The sequence below is a fragment of the Cyprinus carpio genome, chromosome B24 (genome assembly GCF_018340385.1).
Source record: "Cyprinus carpio isolate SPL01 chromosome B24, ASM1834038v1, whole genome shotgun sequence".
NCBI classification, from domain to species: Eukaryota; Metazoa; Chordata; class Actinopteri; order Cypriniformes; family Cyprinidae; genus Cyprinus; species Cyprinus carpio.
Window position 1 is genome coordinate 12,869,716 of NC_056620.1, and position 20,389 is coordinate 12,890,104.

The window sequence follows — 20,389 nt, forward strand, 5'->3', positions numbered from 1 at the left end:
GAATTGTGAAACATATAAATGCAGAACTGAAAAGAAAAGTCAGAAATGTGAGATAATAATTTTGAGATAAAAAGTGGCAATTGCCTTTTTATTTTATCTATCTATCTATCTATCTATCTATCTATCTATCTATCTATCTATCTATCTATCTGTCTGTCTGTCTGTCTGTCTGTCTGTCATATTAGATGATTTGCTATTTTATAATATTATTTTTTGTTGAATGAACACTCATAATTGCATGATAAAAAGTTGCAATTTGTGGTGGACAGAAAAAGCGAGATATACACTCAAGAAAGAAAGTCAGAATTCAGAGTTTATATCTTGCAATCCTGACTTTTTCTCTGATATGCAAGAAAAAAGTCTGAATTATCAATTTGCATTAACTTTTGGATGATTTTCTACTTTATAATATTCTTTTATTAATGAATAAACGCTCATAATTGTGAGATAAAAAGTTGCAATTGCCTTTTTATTTTTTATTTTGGGTGGACAGAAAAAAATGTGAGATATAAATTCAAAATTGTAAGAAAGTACATTAAAGAAAAAAAAAGATTAGCAAGAAAGAAGTCTGAATTGTGAGATATAAACAAAGAATTGCTAGAAAAAGGAACTGTGAAAAAAAAAATTGCAGTTGCCTTTTTTATTATTATTATTTAGTGGAAATAGGTTTCCATAGCATACAGATGCATTACAGTTTTTCTCAGTCGCTTTGGTACATTTCTCGAATCATCCTTGACATTTGCAAAACAGTAAGTGCATTTCTCAAAACAACTCGTACAAATAGCAAAACACCATGGATTACCTGCAAAAGCCAGTCTCTTACTCAAAATCCTTAGTTCATCTCTCAAAAATAAATATCTGTGTCAATGAGCATGTCAGTGCCATCAGAATGACAAGTCCTTGTGTCACTGTGTACGGATAAGACAGTCAAATTACTTAGTCATGTTGTCAATATAACAGTGTACTCTGGAGGGATGTTCTGATGTAAACTATGGCAACATTTTGGATGACAGTTACTGTATTGAACATTATGCCATATGCTTATGTATACCATATATCCATTTCAAAAGTACAAATTTACACATTACTGTATGTGGGATATTGACTGTAAGAGACTGGATAGAATTCCTAGGTACACTTTTACTAGTGGTCTGACCAAAAAAAAACAACAAAAAAAACAAACAAATAAACCTTTACAATGTCATTGTGATATAGAAAAGGAAAAAAGAAATATGGGCACAAAGATGAAAATAAAAAAATAAGTCCACTGTGTAACTCTTGTGTCTGTCTATACAGTATAATGCTTTCCAGCTGAAGAGTCATGAGATGAACCTTTGAGCTATTTCAGAGAAATGGTTTATCATTGGCTTATCTACATTCTCTTCATTAGTCAAGATTCACTTGCACAATTCATGCCAAATTTACAAAAAAGTCTAATAATAATGTGTAAAATAAATGTGCTTGGCAGTTTATGACAACTAGATGAACCTTTTTGCATTCAGTGACTTATACGATGAACTACGACTAGATGTTTTGAGGGGTAAGACTATTGCACAGAAAACTATATAATACATTTTGAGTAACATGACATTAGCAACTGATAATGTAGGAAACCGCAGATAAATGTGCATAATCAACTGCATGAATGTACAAAAGCAATTGCAACTTGTTCAGAAAAATGAGAAACTGGTTTTATGATGTGTATAAATGACTAGATGATGTGGAGGTTGTACAAGTAGTTTTGAGAATTTCATTTCTGATTTGAGAAATGCACCAAAGTGACTGAGAAAAACTGTAACTTGAAATAATATGTAAATTAAACAAATCAGTATTATTTTACAATGTATCATGGAGACTTGCAAACAATTGCATCAGATATAAGTATGATTCAGGCCTGCCATCCACCAGAAATGTACAATAAAATGTAGTGTGCAGATTCTACACTGTATTTTTTGGGTGACACATGAGGGTCAGGAAATGATATGCTGGTGGCTCAAAGGATTATATAAATGTCAACACTGGATTTAAATTTCTTCATGGACTATAAGATATAGTCAAAGCAGCCACACCCAGATCAAGAATCTGATTCCTGGGGTCTTTATCTGCTGCCAAACCTCAAACCCTTTTTCACAATCCACTCTCAAACAGGATGTGGTTAGTCAAAGGAGTTTGTCTCGGTCTAGTGCTACAAAATGAGTGATTCCAGTAAAAGCATCAGTTTCCTGTGAAAAATTAAAGATTTCATTGACTACAGCATGTCTGCCATCCCATTCTGATATATCCCCACAATGGGAGTCAGGAAGATGGGAACTCAAACTTGCCATTACAAAAGAGTGAAAAAAGAAAGGGATTGAGAAAGGGATCTATCTATCTATCTATCTATCTATCTATCTATCTATCTATCTATCTATCTATATATATATATATATATATATATATATATATATATATATATATATATATATATATACATATATTGCATTAGTGTTGCATTAAACTGACATATCCAGGTCTAAAATGTTTTTTTTAAGAATAAAATATAATAATAATAATAATAATAATAATAATAATAATACATATTATAAATTATATTAATATTTAAACAAATATATATATAATTGTTCTACCATCATTAGATTACTGCAGAATTTCCCATGAACAGATATACTATCAAATTCTCCAGGCCACCCAAGAACAGTATGCAGTTTCACTCTTTTTCCCATCTCTCCCTCTCCTGAAGGTTTTGGACCACCACCAGTGGTCAGCTGACTGGCCTCCGCTTCTTTTATTTACGACTGAACTAAGACAAATTAATCCTGACATAAAGCACAAATAAATCTATGGTCGGTACAAGTATGCTTTGAAGCAGTATGCAGGGCAGCTTCTTCTCCTTCTGTTTCCATTGTGTGTGTAAATGCAGTTAAACTGTTTTCAAAGCCAGGCCGAGGAGCTCTCATAACTGTGGAACTTCTGTTCATTAGGAAGTCATCCAGTGTCTGTGTTTGAATGGCATCTTTTTGGAGAGCCAGCTATTCCTTCTGAAGAAAGTCTTGCTTGAAATTCTTCACTGTTATCCATCCTCATACAAAACAAATTATTCAGCTGCACTAGTCAAATGAGGATATCAGCCTGTTTTTTTAATGAGTTCAGTTTTTTTGAATTTTTTGACCTTTCGATAAATGAAAAACATTGCTTGGTTCTTTATTCCCAGAAAGTCAGACCAAAGAGAAGCATGAGTGAAGCATTATGTGGCAGGATCTGTTCTGATGGTATTTCCTTGGGACAAACCCCGAAAACAACCAGCAGAACAGGTAGAGACACAGGCTTTGGCTACACATGTGCTGTCAATTTAGGGCTCTGAACTAAAGTCAACAAAATCACTGAGGGAGGAGAGGCCGGGGTAACATTTTTCACATTTACACTCATAACTCTCAGACTGCAACAAATCTACCTGCCATCTTTTGGTATAAGCAACATACATGTGAGCCAACAATAACAATACCATTAAAATATTTACATTGAGAAGGACTGATAATATTAAAAACATTATAAAGACAAAAATGTGGTCAAGAACAGTCTTCAGCCGGTACTTCATAACTAATTTTGCCCATAACTTCATCAAAGACAACAACTTTTAAACCCCTTAGCATTCCTGGAAAATTTAACTAGGCAAAAAATAGTACATCAGGCCGTACGTTGGAACACTAACAGGTTTAACACATTTTTAGGAATATAAACAATTGTACACATTTATTTCATCTATCTTTCATAGTTAATCTGTCTTTCATAGTTCATCTATCCACTATATTTATATATAAATTGTAATAATTTATGTTTTTTTTATATATATAGTTTTGATATTATTTTACTATTAGATAAACAAAAGGTCATTAAAATATATAGTATTTTGTTTTGTTTTTCACTAATTAATACTATTTATTTTCACAGTCATAATAAAATCAGCCAGAATTTTTAACAACAGAAAATAAATAATCAGTTCTCTAAATCACAAAGTATCTATCTATCTATCTATCTATCTATCTATCTATCTATCTATCTATCTATCTATCTATCTATCTATCTATCTATCTATCTATCTATCTATCTATCTATCTATCTATCTATCTATCTATCTATCTATCTTCTGGTAGAAAGTGAAATTTACATCAGTAGTCTCTAGCCTTTTTAGGCATGTCTCCACTATTTGTGAACAATAATTTTGCAACTCTTTCTGCAATTAGATTTCATTTGTTCAGGAAGGACACAAACCAGATAGCTTTGATATCTGAGCTTTCAAAATGGCTGTCATTCACTTAATTAGCTTCAAGCTAACAATCAACTGAGAGGCACAGCGTCATTAATGTTTTGCGTAGCAGAGGTGGGGCATGCAATCCACCTGCCTCAAGGCAGATAGAACAGATGATCAAAGAATCCTGAGGTTTTGCACTCTAATTGGGCCATTATTTGGAAAAGTGGAGGAAGTTTATCAAGCTTTTAACAGAAGGTCTTTTGGATGAAGCAGCAAAGTAGTGGAGAACTAACTGATTTACTGGAAGTATTGACCAAACACGGCTGCCTAAGTGATTGTTTGAGGTCCTGCTCTAAATCTCTTAAGGTGAGTCATATTTCAGTAACAATGGGGATTTCTTTATATTGGAGTACGAGAGCTGTTTTTGAGCTAAATAAGATAGCCTCTCATAAACTGTATCTTTCAAGGTATTTTGTTTTGTCTTCCAAAGTGACTACTATTTTGAGCAATAGTAGCTTATATTAACTGCTAATTCACTGCTGATATGAAAAATGAAAAGATGGATCTTGATCTTGAATTTTGTTCAATGCAAGTCATTACAATTGTTGATTTTTTTTTTTTTTTTTTTTTTTTTACTACATTGATTTCTTCAGCATGGAACTTTGACTGTTTTGTGTGTGTCTGTGTGTCACTTCCAGTCATTATCCACAGCCATTCCCAGTGTGGTAGGACTCTCTTTACCAGAATATATTAGTCATTAGATGTCATCTTACTGCCAAGTTGTTGAAAGACTGTTGTTCCTGCTAGCTTTGCCTATTGAATTCAGGTTTTGTTTTTTTGTGGGTTGGCCAAGGGAGGTTCACTTGTTAAACTAAGACAAAAACATCCAAATCTAAAAGTTTTTCATACAATCTGCTCTTGCTCTACTGAGGTTAAGGGTGAAGCGTCATGGCTTTTTTCCTATAAACTGTATGTTTACATACAAATTCATATGAAAATCACCACTTCGTAAAACTTCAGATTGTCCATAACACAACGTATTGGTCTCTTCAACATGCAATATATAGCTATTGTAAAAAAAATGTAAATGCCTAATGCACAGTCAAACTTCTGATCTACTTTTTTCTTTTCTTTTTTTACCGAATTTTTATTGGAAATATTTTGCGGTCCTTACATATCTACATATCAATTCATATCCTAACAGAGACGTGACATATAGCCAAGTATGGTGACCCATACTCAGAATTTGTGCTCTGCATTTAACCCATCCAAAGTGCATACACAGCAGTGAACACACACACACACCGTGAACACACACCTGGAGCAGTGGGCAGCCATATATGCTGCGGCGCCCGGGGATATCTATCTATATTATACATTTATGATCATTCATTATTTTAGAATTTCATTTCATTATTAGACAATTCAAAGCCCAATCAAATATTGCTTTTCATCTGATCTTCTGATCCGTTTTTGAATCAAAAGTTTTTTTTTTTTGTTTTTTTGTTTTTTTTACTATGTGACATGTAGCTCTCAACAAAGTTACTTGTGGTCAGGTCGTTGGGCTTTTCAGTAAGAAATATGTAGAGCCACTGAATCATTTCATCATTCAAAGTGTTTATCCATGAATGTGCTCATAAAAAATTTATTTTTTTTAGACTCTAAAAACAACACAAGGTTTTTGAATGAGTTTTGTACTTATTTGAACTATGCACGATATTTCACAAAAAAAACAAAAAAAATCACACTCACAAAAAATTTAAAAAAAATAAGTACAACAACATCTCAGCCCATTCTCACTGAATTGTTAGGCCAGAAGAAATATTTCAGGTGTGAGAGTTTGTGGTCAGTAGACCAACATGAACTGTTCAGTTCAAGAGACACTGTTCCAGCGCTGGCAGATGGTTGTGTAGCAGGAGCCTGTGACTGTACTTAGGGGGTGGCGTGTGTATTGGCATGCAGCTGCGTGAGTTTTTTCGAACCATGTCTGCTAAAATGTAGAACCAACAGCACTTCATCCAGCAGGCAGGGGAACAATTGTGCTTTTCGTTCAAGTAGAAAGATTAAGGATTATTTGTTCAGTCCTCCATGTCATTGAGCTGTTTTGTTATTTCTTCTTACCTCATTTGTATGGCTTTTAAATGATACATTATGCCAAAACGCAGCACACTTGGTCAATGTGGTGATGTTTCTATTGACTGTAAAATATTGAGGACTGATGAGGGAATCATCATTTCTCAGGCGCACACACATTAAAAGCCCTCTAGGCAGTAGCGTTTCATGCTTAAGCTGAAACACATACTGTAGGTTGTATTCCCTTTACCACAATTTGGCGTTATATTGCAAGCCTTGACAGATCTGGATGAAAATCTGACTTTGAGTTCTATTTCATGGTCATTTTATAAAGATATCCTTGAACATAAAGTGCACATCTGGATTTTTATTAAACCGTTCTTTGTGAAATGGGTTCAGATGTTTTAGTCGGCTTCTAGGGATTGAGGCCTCTATGTCTTACTCAACTCGTTCACCCTTGTGTTGCAGCTCGCCGTGGCGTCCGTTCGTTCGCTCGCTCGCAGTCAATCTGTCCACAGACGAACAGGCGGTTTTAAAGGGCAATGATACTTTGAAAGCTGCAGTTGTTTTCTTTGGCTGTGTACTTTCTGAAGACAAACTCTGGTCAGTACATGTTTTTGAATTGGCTTCGTTTAGATGCTATTGCAGTGAGTTTGCATCTTTCTGTCATGCTAACTGGAATAAACAAAGACTCCTTGTTATTAGTCATACTTGCTTGTGGGGGCTTTTAGATTATCCCAGACACATTTGAGAAGTGATTGTTAAAGGGAAAGTTCAACCAAAAAGTAAAACCGTCATAAGCAAACTCCTCTTGAACCAAACCAATATGACTGGCATCTGGAAAACACAAAAGGAGACGTTTAGCAGTGTGTCCAAGGTGCTCTCTTCCATTTATATTTTTAGTTAGCGTTTTAGCATGAGGTTATATAAAGCTACAATATATACGATCATTTAATTTAAATGTATATCTGAAATATAAAAAGGGTATTTAATATTATTTTGTACTGTATATTTTTTAAAATTATAATTCATCTAATATAATGTACTACATAGTATAATATCTACTTAAAAAATATATAAACCTTAAAAAATATAACAACTAAATTATATCACATTTGTGTTTATTTATTATTAAATATATATATATATACACACACACACACACACACAGTATTTATATTACACACACACTACCACACACCACACAGGTCCTTCTCAAAAAAATAAGTGGGCAGTATGTGAAAAAGTTCATTATTTTCCATAATGTAATGATAAAAATTAAACTTTCATATATTATAGATCATGCACACCCAAACTGAAATATTTCAGGTTCTTTTATTGTATTAATACTGATGATTTTGGCATACAGCTCATGAAAACGCCAAAATTCCTATCTCAAAAAATTAGCATACCTCATGAAAAGGTTCTCTAAACGCAGCTATTAACCTAATCATCTGAATCAAGACTAATTAACTCTAAACACCTGCAAACAAGATTCGGCTGAGGGCTTTTAAAAAAAAACTCCCAGCCTGAGTTCATTACTCAAAACGCAATCATGGGGTAAGACTGCGCGACCTGACTGCTGTCCAGAAGGCCATCATTGACCACCCTCAAGCGAGAGAGGGTAAGACACAGAAAGAAATTTCTGAACGAATAGGCTGTTCCCAGAGTGCTGTATCAAGGCACCTCAGTGGGAAGTCTGTTGGGAAGGAAAAAGTGTGTTGACAAAAACGCTTGGGCACAACGAGAAAATGAGGTGACCGGACCCTGAGGAAGTATTGTGGAGAAGGACGCGATTCGCAGACGTGCTGGGGGACCTGCGGAAAAGCAGGGTGGACTGCAGTCTGGAGTAGAAACTATCCGGTGATGCGCAGCCACCGTGCACAGGCGTGTGCTTTTTGAACCAGAAACAGCGCAGAAGCGCCTGACCTGGGCTACAGAGAAGCAGCACTGGACTGTTGCGACTCAGTGTCCAAAGTATCTACTTTTCGGATGAGAAGAAATTTTGCCATGTCATTCAGGAAAATCGGAAATCTGGACAAGACTGGTGTGCCAGAGTCGGAAAGATTGAAAGAGGTAGATGGGGAGAAGGGGGAAAATGCCAAAATGCCCTGAAGTCCAGTGTCCTAAGTACCCACCAGCAGTCCGTGATGGTCTGGGGTGACATGTCAGCTTGCTGGTGTTGGGTCGTCTACTGTTTTTACTCAAGGGCCCAGGGTCAATGCGCAGCTAGCTATCAGGAGATTTTGGAGCACTTCTATGCTTCCATCTGCTGAAAAGCTTTATGGAGATGAAGATTTCCGTTTTGGACAGCACGACCTGGCAACCTGGCTCACAGTGGGCCAAACCACTGGTAAATGGCTTTACTGCCACATGGTATTACTGTGCTCAATTGGCCCTGCCAACTCTCCCATGACCTGAACCCCATAGAGAATCTGTGGGATATTGTGAAGAGAATGTTGAGAGACGCAAGACCCAACACTCTGGATGAGCTTACGGCGCTATTCGAAGCATCCTGGGCCTCCATAAAACCTCAGCAGTGCCACAGGGCTGATTGTCTCCATGCCACGCCGCATGCGAAGCAGTCCGATCATTTCTGCAAAAGGATTCCTGACCAAGTATTGAGTGCATAAACTTCTGAACATAATTATGTGAAGGTTGACATTTTTTTGTATTAAAAACACTTTTCTTTTATTGGTCGGATGAAAATATGCTAAATTTTTTGAGATAGGAATTTTGGGTTTCATGAGCTGTATGCCAAAATCATCAGTATTGGAAAAAAACAATAAAAGACGACTCTGGAAATATTTCAGTTGGTGTGCAATGAATCTAAAATATATGAAAGTTTAATTTTTATCATTACATTATGGAAAATAATGAACTTTTTCACAATATGCTAATTTTTTGAGAAGGACCTGTGTATCTAATATATATATATATATATATATATATATATATATCATATATATATATATATATATATATATATATGACTGAATGAAGAAAATGGCATTATTGACTAAATATTAAGTAAACAACTCACCCGCTTAGATATCACTGCTATGTGTCACGTCAAAATAAAAGTTGAAATGGCCTGAAAATGTGATGACTGTGTAGGTTAGTGAGCATTCAGGGTAATGAAATATCTTTGTGTCTGTGACAGTGTTTACAGGGCTTTTAATAGCGATGACTTGAAAATAAGTAGACTATTAAAAAGAACAGCTGAACAGTTAACTATTAAAAAACGGAGTGTCTATTACACCAAGTGCAAGCAGGCCGCCTTGTTGGCAAAAGCTATTTAAACTAACTCCGCCTGTCAATGTAAGGTTACTACAAAAGACAATACTTAATTAACAAGTTTAGTGGTGTAGACAGTAAAGCACTTGCTCAAAATAGTATCAAATTGAAAAAACATGATAACATACCGCTCTTAACCAAACTTTTTTTTTTTTTTTTTTTTCTTCAATTTTCAAATCTCACATCACATCAGGTAGGTGTAGGGAGGGCTTACATTGTCCCAGTATGGTGGCATCCATTTAATAATTTGAATTATTAAATGGTAATGCTATTTACACTTAGTGTTAACAGCATCTAACTAAGATTAATAAATGCTGTAGAAGTGTTGTCTATTCTTAGTTAATGTTAACCTAAATTAGCCTAACTAATGAAGTCTTTCCAAAATATTGTTCAAATTGTTACTGCTTAATTTGTTATTATTTTGGAATAAAGGTAAAAAAAATAAAAACATGCATAAAACACTGTGAAATGTATAATTATTATTTAAATATTAAATAAAATAAAAATAATGTTAATAAAATACAAAATATAATTATTTTTGTTCTCTCTTTTTATGTAATGTTTAACCAAGAAAATGCGAAAACATTAAGTGTAACATGGACATGATATATATTTTCTTGGTTAAATATAATAATAATAATAATAATAATAATAATAATAATAATGTGTCAGGCTTGATTACTTGTCTAAATGCCTTTTGCTGACCCTTTGGTAACATTAATCTTATCATCAGTTTTGTGGCAGTGCACACAGTACATTTTGGTTGCACAGACTGGTATGAAATTGCAACTACTTGAAAACACATTTTCTTGTAAGATCAGATCGAGTTACCTGAGTATCTTTTTCCAGCAGTTTGATTGAGTTGTAACTCAAGACAAGATCATGGAGTGGTCCAATGTCTTGACGCCGATGAGGTGGCTGAACACAAACTCCATGAATAGGCTTGTTTACTAACCACAAGTGGTTCCACTCACCAAAACCATAACAGCACAGTACACAACAGGGGTGTAGTTGACTTTTACAGCTTCCTGGTGGAAAAGAGCCTTCAGCTGGCCAGCACCTGCAGAGTTTCAAGGCTGTAATGTGCATGTTAGTGGATGTTGGCTAGAAATACATGACCTCAGTTTCTTGTGAGCGACGTGGAAACCTTTTTTAAAGTCCGTCTTCAAGCTTATTCAATATCATTTGGATGAAATTGGCTAAGACTTTACTGACAGATTCGCAAACGATTCTGTCAGACTGACTCATTTATTGTGCCTTTTTGCTTCCGAGATGTCGTAACAATGGGGTATAGGCGTGTTGCTCGCTGTTCTCATCAAGCAAACTGTCCAACCAAATAATAAAAATTGCTTTACTTTGGGTGTGCTGAGGTTTTCCTGTCTCTTCATTTCCCTTAAATGAAATCAGACTGAATGTCAAAAACATCTGTCCTAACTGATTCCCTCCCCTTGAGGCCAGCCAGAGGCGTGTTCAGCCTTTTTTTTCTTTGATTTATTCAAGCGTGAAGCGCAGTAACCGTAATGGGTTTGCCTCAGTCAACTTCCTCAGTGTTCAGGAGGTCATCTGAGACTCGAGGGCCACCTAGTTCCAAGTTTGTGGGACTGAACTGAGCGAATTTGATTGGGTGAGGTCTTTTTGAAGGAAATGTCCTGAGAGATGCTTGACCGAGTCAAAGTACACATGGATCAAATGTTTCATGTGATTCATGTATTCACAAGGTGCAGCAGGATCCCTCAATGCTGAGCTCATGATTAGCCACCTGAAAGGAGGCCAAGGACTGAATTTCAGCCCAACTGGTAGATATCCAGATGTTTTAAGATGAACAGCTTGTATGAAGAAAGAAGGTGCTGATGTGCCAGACTAGCAGTGTAACACTTAACATGGACACAAATCTTAATGACTAGTTTAAGGAGAAACATGACTTGGCTGTAATTTATGTCTTTTATAGCATAGTCTTCTCATGGCCGTCCTACTGCCTTGTTCTGTGCATGGGTGGGACCAGGCTTCTGTAATTTTTTTCTATTATTTGACTCGGGCATCAAATTCTGATTCCTACTCTTCTTTCTCTCACATGATTTAAAGGGACAGTTTACCCCAAAAAGAAAATTTTGTCATTAATAACTCACCCTCATGACATTCCAAACCCTTTGTTTTCATTGCGCACAAAGGACTCTTGTAGCTTTGTAAAATTAAGGTTGAACCACTGATGACACATGGACTATTTTTACAATGCCCTTACTACCTTTGTGGGCTTGGAATGCAGGAGTTCGCTTTCTACCTATGGAGGGTCAGAAAGCTCGCAGATTTCATTAAAAAAAAAATTGACGGCACTCGCGTCCAGTGTAGACATGTATCAGTTTAAATACCGGCGATGCAGTGTTGCCAGATATTGCTACGAAAAATAAACCCAGGTTTGTGTTTTGTTTTCCATATAATCTTAAGATTGAAGTTACAAAGATTGAACATCATCGCTTTGCTGTGTTAGACTTGACTTCATACGTCAGTTTAAATAAATAAAGTGTAGTTATTTATTATTTATTAATTATGTATTTATACAGAAAACGTATACTTCAAATATACATAAAATACCCTTTCCATTATTCAATGTGAACAAATCAGGCTTGTAAAATAACTTTTGATTCAAACCAGTACTTTGAGCTGAGAATTTTCATTTTAACCATCACTGTCAAATTGGTTTTCAGATATCATTTTCATTTTTGAAAGTGTAATGAGCTTTTCATTTAGAAGTTACTTTTGTAATTTACACAGAAATCATTGAAATCACAGAAATAAAGACAGCAAAGTCAGTCTCACTAGAGCAACAATAGAATAATGTCTTTGTTTTGCTCTCACAGCAGTCATGCAGTTTTATTGATGTACTATAGCAATAAGAGGATTTATAAAGGCTTAAAATGCAAAAACACAAGATAATTACTAAATTGGTTCTAAATAAAAACAAGCTTTTCCAAATTTCTTTTTAAAATGTTGCTTTTTATTAAGCTTTGTACTCCTCTTTAGATCAAATGTTTCTTTTGGAGCAAATAAAAGCCTTTGCTGTTTGACTGAGGAACATTTGCAATTACAGGAACACAAATGTAATTTCAGTTAAGCCAGATGAGGAATTATATGATGAATGAAGAGTTCATGCTCTCTTGGTGGTTAAAACAAATGGAACAAGTTTAACAAGCACTTAAAATGCCTTCATATCCTTAAGTAATTCCTTAAAAGACCATAAAGACTTTCGGCTGCTCATCAGACACATGATGGTGGGAACCATTTGTTTTAAAGAGATCTACGTCTTCAGTTCTCAAATTTGGCATGCTATGGGTTTGTTTGAGTAGTGTTGATTGCACTTTCTCCATTGCCAGGCTAATTGATACCCAGACCCAGAGGAAGAGGGTAAACAGGAGACAGCTGCATTACCACTCCTGCAGGAACCAGCCTTCCCATAATGCTCTTGCTGTCAGGCCACATCAGAGGCAAGGAGATGGGCACACAAAGGCGATGTTTGCTCAATCTATCCAAGCGAGGCTACTCAATTGGGGGAAACTGAACTTTCCCATCGGTGTCATCCCTTTTTTTCTGTTGGTGGTATTCAAAGGGGGAAAACTGATTTTGAGCAAAATTGAGGAGTAGCTGTGCATATAGTTGGGTATTTGGACTTTTTTAACAAAATATTTAATGTTGACTCTTTATCTTTGTCGTCTTGTCATTTTTATCCTTGTTTTTGTTTTGTTCTTGTTGTTTTTCTTTGTTTTATCATCTTGTACTTGTCCTCCTTTGTTCTTCTTTGTTGTTATTCTTCATCTTGTTCTTCATTCTTCGTTCTTTGTTTTTCATCTTCACCTTCTTGTAATTGTCCTCCATTGTTGTTCTGTATTGTTGTTCTTCATCTTGTTCTTCATTTCTCATGTACTTTGTTTTTCATCTTCATCTTATACTGCACTCCTTTTTGTTGTTCTTTGTATTGTTCATTTCTCATGTTCTTTGTTTTTCATCTTTGTCTTGTACTTGTCCTCCTTTGTTCGTCTTTGTTGTTGCTCTTTGCTTTGTTCTTCATTCTTCATGTTCTTTGTTTTTCATCTTTGTCTTATACTTGTCCTTCTTTGCTCTTCTTGGTTGTTGTTATTGTTCTTCACCTAGTTTTTGTTCTTGTTTAGTTTTTTAGTTTTTTTTGTTGGTCTTCTACTACTACTTCTTCTGCTTCAACTTCAAAAATGAAAGTGTTTTTTTTTTTTTGTTTGTTTTTGCGTCCCACAAAAATGCATCAATGGCCTCATATTTAAATCTTAATTGAGTTTATTCCTAACCAATGATCATGTTTTGATGACTAAAGAAGAAATTGGTGTGTTCAAATGTGCAATCATTAGTACAAATGTAGGACCTGCAATGGGTCATGTTCTGAATTTGAGGATATCATGGACCCATAGAAAAGTGACTTCAGTCTGTGGCAGTCCAAATAGTTGCTAAGCTGTAAGAGAAGATTGTTTGCTTATGTCAAGCCCAGCAGAATAAATGAGGGCAACAGTGGGCGAATGTATTGACCTTACTCTTCTTTGTCCTATTCTGTCCATATTTGTAGAGTCGTGGCAACCTCGCAGATGGATAAAGGCCACATTTTTGGGGTGTAAAGCCTAGAAAACAAAACACTGAGGTCTATTGGTAGAAATAAGGTCAGTGTTGCCCTCCTAGAATGTAGAAGTTGTTTTTGTAAGAGGTGCTAATGTAGGCGTAGCTTGTACACTTCCAAACTGACCTAAGGACTTTTGGCTTTGGAAACTTTCTCGGGTCTTATTATTATCTTTTAGTGTTTTAACCTTGTCAACTTCATTGGAACTTTAGCAATACCAGTATTGTTTTACCAATACAAATGGGTTTGTTTTAAATGTTTAATTTCAAATGGTGTTAAGACTGTCAGTGATGAGACACATGGTTCACACATTTCATAGATCTGGCTTCTTCCAAGTGCCTGCATGGCTTATGCTTTACATTATCAACCACCTTACTGTTTGAATGCCATAAGAACGTAAGATTAAACCAAGATGTCAAGCCACAGCTGATAAATCTAACTTGCCATCTTGCGTCTTGAATCGGCTGCATTTATAATGTTCATGTGTTAATTGCTGACATGAAAGAATCCTTTACATTCTGACTGCCTTTAAATCAAAGCTGGTGTATGGGGGCTCAAGCTTAGACTGAGCTGAAGAAGCATTTCTTTTTAAAGGCCTGCTGTAGCGTTTTATTAATCCGAGGTTAAACAAACAGTGAAAAGCTGTCTCAGACTACACTCATTCATTCTGGAATGCTGTCAGAATCCACATATATGCCAGCTTTCCATAAATAACTTCTGAGCTACGAAGGACAATGAACATACATTTTTCAGGCCTTTCTATAGAGAAGGAATGGTATTTGTCTTGTATATACAGTTTTGGCCATAGATGTCTGTGAAACATCTCTATATAAAGCAAAAGATACACAATACATTCTCCTCCACATATCTAAGTCATATAATATCACTGTTCATACATATTAAGTTCATATTTACTGCATGCAAATGGTAAAATTAAGGCATGATGTATTATGAGTGAGTAAGTTTTTAAACTCTGAGCATGAGGCAGATGATGAAACAGGAAGGACACTTCCACATAAACCATGAGCTCATCCGTGGGCGAACGTTGTAACCAAATATTTAGGAATATTAACCAAATATTGAGGAGGTGATTTATTTGTGCTTTTACTAAAGAGGCTCTGGCATGTTATCTTGTGACATGGCACTTCTAAAAATCATTATATTTAGATTTTAATATATATTTTAGATTTGCATACACGCATAACCGGCCAAAAGTTTAGAATAGCCTACAATTTTGTTTTATGTTTTTTGAAAAAAAGTCTTACTAGTATTCAACCAGGCTGCATTTATTTGATCAAAAATACAGTAAAAAAACGTAATATTGTGAGATATTATTACAACTGAAAAAAAAAACTTTTCTATTTAAATATATTTTAAAATGGTAACTCTTTGATCTCACCTTTCACTGTTGACTCTATATTACTTTTTTTCCCTTAAGTCTCAGGTGGCCAGCATTAAATGATTCCTTTCTTTGAAACCTGGTTTAAAGTCTGCTTGATGTTAGCAAAAGTTACTTTTCTTTTATTTCTTGTATAGCTTCGCAGCATGGCCCAAACAATGATGACCACCATTAAGGATATTAGCATCATTCTCATCCATTCACTTCCTCCCCAACCTGTGTTCTATTACCTGTTGTATTATCTGACCCTCCTCCTGCAGTAGCTGCCAGTAAAATGCTAATGTAGCTTAATTGTGAGAACTTCACAGAAAGTAGATAAAAGAGGAGCAGGCCAGTTCAGATGTACATGAGCTACAGCTGCATTTAACCTTCCCCCATATGATAAAACTTCTTTGGTTATCAGAAAACAAACCTTTTTTTTACAGGAAGCCAGGTTTAACTGTTGTTCTCATAAGACAATGTCAATCTGTGTTTTAGTATTATTTTTATGTTAGTATTTATTTATAAGCATGTTGAATTTGCTTTTCTTTTTTTATGTTCAGTTTTAGCTATTTTGAAATGCGCTTTTATCATTTGCAATAGTTTTTTATTTTTATTTAGCTTTTATTTATTTATTTTTTTGTTTAGTTTTAGTAATTTAAGTATTTTAAATATTATTATACAAAATTTTAGTTCAGTTAGTTCCCAAGGCATTTTTTTCTAATTTTTGTTTGTTTAACTTACTAATAGCTATATTTTATTTACACTTTATTTCAGTTAACGTTTGTTTGTTTGTTTGTTTGTTTGTTGTCAGTGCTTTTTTCACACCAGGTTGGGTATCTCTAAGCTAGACAAAAAATGTAAAAAAATATTGTTCTGACGAAAGAGGTTTCAGTAATAAATTAGTTTGAATAAGTGGGTAAACTTGTTGAACACTACTTTTATGGAGATTAAAAACACTTTTGCTTATGTTTATTGTGTGTACACAAATTATAATAAACTAATTATTTATTTATTTATTTATTGAATGCCATATTTTAGATATAATTTAGCATTTTATTTATTCATTTAAAAAAATAAATTTTTTTTATTTTGGAACATCCTTACCAAATTGTTCATTGAACTGGCCTGGAATTTCCTTTGATGCTTTTGAATGCTACTGAGTAACAGTATCTACAGCAGTCATTAGCAAAACTTTCCTCGTGCGCTTAAAAGCTCCACTGCAGACAACAATGCTCTATTGACGTCTAGAGGGTTAATTTGCAGTGTTTCAAGAGTGGCGTAAACAAATTAAGCCTTATGACTCTCCATGAAGGTGATTTACCTGTCTGCTTATCCTGTGCACACACCCACTCTTAAATCGACTGCTGTAGAATTTAAGTGGTCATAAAGTTGTGTTGCTGTTAGCAGTTGGTCACAGTTTATCCCTTGGGGATCTCCAAAAATAAAGTGCTTTATATGGATTACCAAGAGAAAACACGTATAAAGTCCGTATTGAGTTTCCATTGTGTGTCCTGCCACCACTTCCCCCCTTTTTTAAAGTGGATATGAGTTGGCATTTTAAAAGGGAAACTGACCAACATTTGTTTGAATATTGTCTGAGTTTATTTAACTGCAGCGTGATTTAATGTCATCAGAACATTTGGTCATATTTCCTACATGGTCACAATCTATCCAAACATTTAGACATCTGTCAGCTAATTCTTAATGGCTGTACGAAACCTTCGCTAATATAGCTGCCATGGGATGAATTAGCAGTGGTATAAATTTAAAAGGGTGATTTAAAGTCAACATGATGTCAAAACTGAATGCTTTTTTATTAAAATTAATGTTCTTGTGAGCAATTCATTTGTGCATGTTATTCTAAAAAGCATAGTCTTTGTCATCTATAATCAAAATGTTATTACTTGGTGTCATTATTGGATAATGTTTACCAATAGCTAAGTAGCTTTGGCATTGCTTCATTCGGTCTGGATTTTCTTCTGGTATGTGACTCACTTTTCATGATTTAAAGTCCATCAGGAATTGATTCGAATCAAGTCCCGCCGCATTTATTTATTTTTTCTTACCTAATGTCCTTAATTTTTCAATCTGAAAGGTCACATTATGGAAGTAAAATTTTTTCAAACGTCAGTTCACATTGTTTTCAAAAGTATTCCAGCTATAGTATGAAATCAGATACAGCTGGGAAAAAAAATATTGATTTCTTGATTTTAATGGATTCTTATTTTTACAAAACAATATAAATTCTTAAATCCAAAGAATCGATTAGTTGCTAGCTTTTAGTTGCTCCCATCCAATCCAATGAATCGCAATAAGATGTGTGCTTTGTTACTTTTGATATGAAACAAAGTCTCATATTTCAAATTCTGTCCTTTTTATTACAGTATTCAAACAATAAATGCCGTTTTGGTGCTGTTTAATGTGGAGTGACAGATCACTGTAGCCTCAGTTCAAGATAAGCAACAGAGCGAACGCGTATTAACTGATCATCTCCTCCGCTTTAAAACCAGTTTCAGCATGAAATAAACATGAATAAAAATCTGAAGGTATGTTAAATGGAGTGCATCTTACCGAAATCCATATCCTGTCACATTTTCCTTTTCCACATTTCCGTATTCAGTGACTCTTAACTCGTTAATCAGAAAAATATCTACTCTAGAGATGAGCATCTAGCTAAATATGCTTCATATAACATATTATAATTTTTTATTGTTCTTCAATGTTTCATTTGTTCAATGTTTAATCCGTCCAGTTTTTATGATCGCATCCATTCAGCCTAGATATTTACATAATTAAAAAAACTGAATTGTAGTAGAAATCAAATTATTTAATTGTAACTTTATCATTATAAAAACTTAATTGAGTGTAATTTACGCATTTCTATACAAATCTGTTAATTTTAACCTTCAATATTATAGTAATACCAGCTGACTTCTCATGCATATTTTACAGCATTAGTTGAGATATTTTTCCTTGAGAAAATTTGGCATGTACTGTATCTGATATCCATCCAAAATAATGTTGAACTGAATCGCAAGCTTGTGAACTGAATCGAATCGAATTGTGAAATTTGTGTCAAAACCAAGCCGTAAAATCTGAAGTCATAGTTGTCTCTGAGAGCGTAGAGCTTTCAAAGTTTTTTTTTATTTGTTTTTTTTGTCATTTCGGCTATTAAAGCAAGCGTTTCAGTGTGAGAAGCTGGTTCTAGATCAGTTCTCTGAGCCAAGTAACTGATCAAAACCTTCAAGAACTTACACCCTTGTGCCAAGAGTGCTGCATTAGCTCATTACCCATGATAGCGACCTCCTGATAAGACCATCAGATACCAGAAGTTACTGGAAGCACTTCTCACAGACGGTCATTTCCTCCCTTGCACAGTCTCCTGTTAAACATACGCTAACGTAGGGTTTACCAGCCTGTTAGCACTCCCTTCCCCAATTACTTGTGTCCTAATGGAGCTTCTCTGACAGGTGTGTTGAGTAGTTTACAGTCGGAAAAATCTCTTTAAAACCCGTTTTAAGAGTGGCCAATAAATAAAAGCTTCTCAATGGGAGGATTGCTGGGAAATGGTTGTTATGCTAAGAGTTCAACAGCTCCAGTGTTGAAGTCGCTGAGTAGATTACACACCGCAAATCTTACTATCAACAGCCACTCTGTGTTTATGTCTCCCAGACTCTCACGGTTTGATGGCCCAACCTCCGCACCATTTGAAAGGCCTCGGCGCTCGTGAGTGAGGTGTGGGTAGAGTGAACGAATCGGTGTGTAGGAGTAGACCAGCACAATGTGTGTTAAATAGCTGCACCATAATAAACTCCAAACAAATAGAGGGTTGCTAACGCTGTGCGCTAGCCAGGGTGGAGGGCCGCTGGTAGCCGTCAAATGTCTGGCGTTCTCGGAAAGACCTGGAGGCAGTGGGCAGACATTACAGCCTGGAGACGACTACTGGGGATTTGGTTTATTTCAACACCCATTTGAGCATAGTGGCATGCACCCGAAAGAATGGGAAGAGACTTCTTTTGTATTTGCTTGGGTAGCAGTTCACCATGCAATAGTCCTGTTTTATAATCCAGAACGTCCATAATACAAAACCCAAGTCGGTTACACGGAGTGTTACCTTCCAGTTTCACAACACCACCTCCAGCTTTAGACCGCTAGATATAACACGCCTCTGCAATCAGATCTCTGACTGACGCAGACGTCGCACAGAGGATGCTTTTGAGCACGCATCCATACACCTTCACAAAATAAACCCCCATGTTTATAAACCGGAGGGACAGAGGAATGTAGGAAATGTATCCAATCTCTGTACTCACCACCATCCTTTTACTGTTTTGTTTATAAACCTCCCTCAGGGGCCATTTACTGGAATGGTAAATTCTTAGATAAAGGAAATGGTTTTCTTTATATGTTTTATACAAACACATTTGAGAAGTCCTTTTGCAAATGCACAGTTTCGTATGGTTTGTCTGTTGTATTCAAAGCACTAAATAGATTGAGATATAGACTTTATTGGTGTTTGCTAAGACCAACTTTACTATTATTATTGCTCACACTAGAAGTTAGGGGTTTTAATATTTTACACCAAGTATTACACTTGGTGTGCAAGTCATCCTGAATTTTGATTAGCTCAGGTTCCATCGACATAATTTTATGCACATTTTGAGATATTTTATAAATATGTATTAACTTGTTACTCTATTTATCAATATTGGTCATATCTGTGTCTTTGTGTGTGTGTGTGGTTTTTTTTAGTAGTTCT

At 35.3% G+C, this 20,389-nt stretch overlaps 1 protein-coding gene across 1 annotated transcript in view; it reads left to right on the top strand.

The window, feature by feature from the left end:
- The first annotated feature begins 4,309 nt into the window (after positions 1–4,309).
- LOC109050242 (extracellular sulfatase Sulf-1-like) overlaps positions 4,310–20,389 on the top strand; it is a 106,419-nt gene continuing 90,339 nt past the window's right edge. The window contains exon 1 of the mRNA XM_042751552.1: positions 4,310–4,615. The gene's annotated coding sequence lies outside the window, so the exon portion shown is untranslated. The remainder of the gene's footprint in view (positions 4,616–20,389) is intronic.